We start from the raw sequence: 4,298 nt of genomic DNA, 5'->3' as shown, positions 1-4,298 counted from the left end.
GGTAACACCCTTCTGACTGCAAAATAATACACTTTCAGCTAATGGAAGCATTTAACAAAGCTGGGAAAAAATGTCCTTGATATTTACTGATAGACCAATACCATTTTCTAGCCCAGCTCCTAAAATCTTCGGACAGTTGACCTGAGATTGAAAGCTTTTCCTAATTAGTTTACCTACTTGCAAATATGAATATATTAACAGTTCAAATAAAAACTATGGGCTCACGTTGTTTCAGAATTTCTTGTGATAGAATTCTAAAAGGACAGGTCAAGCTGAAAGCCCCACTCCTTGTCTCTACTTTTTTTTTCCAGTCCTACTTTTCAAACAAATGGGGTGTGGGTTTTAAGACAATGATGCAACTGCTGGAGTTATACTTTAGAGCATCACTGAGCGTTGGGCTTTTTTTATTTGCTCTGACTTGACATCATTCCAATAAAAATAAAAGGCTGATGAAGAGGTGAAGAAGCCACTTTCAAGATGTTCACCCCAGTCTGTCAGTTTGTGGGGGCTCAGTTCAATCCAACAGCAACATCTTCTGCTGTTGTTCCGGGTGTAATTATTCACCCTGGCATCAGCACTGAGTTATTGGTGATCAGCAGCACTTTGTGGCCCTGTCTTGGCCAGTGAGAGTTGTCCACTGATGCGCAGCAGCCTGGGGGGTTCATCAAGTGGTCTCTCAAAAATTCTGGTTCTTTCCTGTGTAAAACACAGGTTGATGGATTTAAGTACCTCCATCTTTTCCAAACAACGAGTTCATGTGCAGAACCCTGGGAAAACAATTCCAAGTGTGAACTGCTTGGGCATCACCAGTTCTCAAATGAGTGTTTATTCAATTCAGGGCTTTTTGTTATGGAAATCAGGTAGATACAGTCCATATTTTTCAGTTAGGAGACTGCATGTTGATGGAGTACAGACATCTCCTGGTAGGTGTGAAAGAGTTTAAGAAGAAAGTGTGATAAAATATGCATATTCTTTCTGTAGAAAAAAAAGAAAGAAGGGAAAGAAGCTTTGTCTGGAAGGATTTTTGCTGTCCTTCAAGTTAAAGAAAAGAAGAGGTACATTATTTGAACCTTTTCTCCCGCAGCCTTCTTTAGAGACTTAGAAGATGAAAGTAGGATCTCTTTGAACGTGAAAACCTTCAAGTTAAACACGACTGTTTAGTATTTAGTACAAGAATTTAATGAACTTTTACTAGTAGATTCCTCATATATTCTTCATTTGAAGCACTTAGAATTACCCTAATACATCCAGAAAAAGTACCACAGGTGTTGGAAGGAAACTGCTTTCCACTTTGTGCTCTTGTATGTAAATTAAATTGCCTGAGCCATTAACACATTGGAGCAAACATGGGAGATGATCGCTGTGAGCTGCAAATATTATTTCACTGCCATCGGCATTTCACTGAAGTCTTTTACTCCTTTAAAACTGGGGACGTGGATACTTTGTATTTCTAGCCCCGTGTTTAAAATTCTACCCTGAATTATGAAAAATCCTGTTTCCCGGGGGCTCTGCGTTCTTGTATGGCTGCAACAGTGTTATCCAGAATGAAAGCAAGTAGATCTTTGCTGGAGGTAGAACTTCTGATCCAGACCATGCATAAGTGATAGGGTCTCCAGTTGGAGGGAGCTAATTAAACGTGGGAGAGTGAAGTGAGGAGGTGAGAAAACACCACAAACTAAACAGAAGCTGCTATTTAAATGTTTGCACTTTGGAAATGCTTGGATGGCTCGTGTTCTGTTTTCTTTTCTGCAGGGCCTTATATAACTACCACCATGACAACAGTTTAGTTTATTCTTATGGTGGATCAGGCAAAATAACTGAATGTCACACTTAAGCTATTCTTTCCCTTTTTCTTTCCAGTCATGGACCCCAGAAATCCGTGAAAAAATGGTGTTTTTTATCAGCTGCTGGACCCAGGTATGTATTTATGTACCATTAATGTAAAGCCACCGTGATGATGACAGTAATTTGCCATTCACTGGGCCTGATGTAGAGGGAAGGACACGTTCATCAAAGAAGGAACATGTTTAATCAGTTGATGCAATGTTCCACTCCTGATGTCGTGTTTTAAGGTTGTGGTGCAACATAGCCACACCCACTCATCTAATAATTAGGGAATAATTAATTTGCCACAGTGGCAGCCATAAAAAGTCAATGGGCCTCGTTGTGCAATAAAAACAGGCGGAAAGGGATATATAAAATTCCAGGAAAGGGCACTGATCTTGAATGTGTTGAAGGTAGTGGCAAAAAAAATTGTAAGTGCAACATAAAATCCCGAGTCTCATAACCAGAAAAACCCATGGTAACCTGTAAAAGGCAACCCCAACAAACATAAGAACAGAATAACAAAACTACTTAAATCACTTTGACTAAAATATACACTGAGTAGATCTCACAAGGAAACCTGAAAACTGGCAGTGAGTGGAGATGACTAGATACCTTTTTCATGTATATTTTATTGTTTGAATAATATTGTTTTAATAGTCTCAATGCAGGAGAGATTTGGCCCTTTTTGTACTTCTCCCCAGACCTCAAGTGAATTTCACCAGTGGGAAAATGAATGATTGACTCTTTCTGAAATGATTCTTCATCATCAGTCACTGTTCCTTTAAAATTCTGTTACAAAGAGCACCTCATTCCAAAACTTCCAGTCTCCTGTCTCCAGCTTCATTAGAAAGGATCACTGCCTACCTGTGACTTCTGCACTTTTTTACGTCATAACTTACACTTTTGAAATGTTTACAAACCATCTGGCTCATATTTAATTTTAATCAGACCAAATCTGGGAAAATAACTCAGGGGTTTTTTTTTTGTAATTAAATTATTGAGAAGTACAACAGTGACAAAAGATCACATCTTGTAACAGATTTACTAATGCCTTCTTCACACCTAAAGGTAACATTGCAAGTTGCTGCAGTTGCTCAGAGATTTTGGAGGGTGTTTTCAGAAAACCTGAATGTTTTCTTAAACTTTCTTCCATGGAGTTTATGGGAGTTTTTACAGTTGATTTTAAGGAAGGGAAGAAGGCAGATGATGCTGAGATCTTTTATTTTTAATCTCAGACATTATCTCGGTTCTTTCCAAACCAGTCTTCTCTGTGGCTGTTTAAATGACCCGCTTGATTTTTCCAGTGTGAGAAGGTTGCCTGGGTCAGGACTGCACACAAGTTTCACCACTGAATCCAAGAAAAGGATTCCTGATCCTGATTTAACAGAACTGTTGGGACAGTTGGAGAAAATTTGCTAATTGATGACTTATATGTGATTATGGCTTTATAAAAATCTTACAGTTTTCCAAGAGGGACCACAGAATTTGACCAGGCACATGTGTATGCAGAGAAAAGAAAACATGAAGGTCTCACTCTGGTCTTGCAGGTCCTCTGCACACACGTGTGTTAGATCAGACCTGGTGGAAATCCTTAAGCTCTCCCTCTTGCCTCTCCAATTTCATAATAACAGGGGAAAGTCTAAACAGGTGTTGGAAAAAAAAAAAAAAAAAAAAAAGGAAGCTTGTTTTTCTCATCAGGAATGCATTCCTCATTCCTGTTCTAAATGTCTCCCCGTTCAAAACAACATTCCTTCCTGCCAGCAGGGAGAGAGTTAAATCAGAGCAAGAGGTTGTTAGAGGAGCAGAGAGGAAATGTAAGACAATGACACAGATAAGGATATTTTCAGATAGGTGGCTTCAAAGGAGCTGGGATGATAATGGCCGGGTCATCGCTTGGAGAAAAGCTAATGAGCTGGCTCCATCCAGGCTACACTGGGTGCTCTTCCCAAGGCTAAGTGGGGGATCAAAGAAGCCTAAAACCTCAAAGAACTAGAAAAGGGAGGGAGCTCTGGGTGAGCCAAGAGAGGCTTCCCAGAATGTGTCAGTTAGGGAGCTGACAGGCTGGGAAGACTCCCAGACAGAAAGAATGTGCTGCAAGCAGTGAAGCTGTTCCTCCTGAGGGGAACTAATCTGGATTTATGTAAATTATACAGTGTGGAAGTTTATATTAGGAACGTGCATATAAAAGAAAACCATTTTTTTTTTTTTTTTTTTTTGCATTAGCACCTGGGCCTGCAATCTTTATGTCTTCGAATTAGTGAACAAACAATATTTTGCTATCAAGTAAGTGTGGGTTGGAACTTTTTAATTAGCCTTTTAGCAGAACTCCTTCAGTAACTAAGCCCTGGCTGAACATATTGAAGTAATCCCGGTGGTTACCCAGGAACTGTTACCCAGCTACGCCAGGGCGAGCTGCCAACCTGCTGCTTAGGAAACCGAGTACCCTGGGCTTGACACTGCTGTAAGGACAC

Source organism: Empidonax traillii, unplaced genomic scaffold (genome assembly GCF_003031625.1).
Source record: "Empidonax traillii isolate 1590-97213 ecotype Southwest subspecies unplaced genomic scaffold, ASM303162v1 scaffold435:size587000, whole genome shotgun sequence".
In the NCBI taxonomy this organism is placed as follows: domain Eukaryota; kingdom Metazoa; phylum Chordata; class Aves; order Passeriformes; family Tyrannidae; genus Empidonax; species Empidonax traillii.
This window is presented reverse-complemented; position numbering follows the sequence as displayed.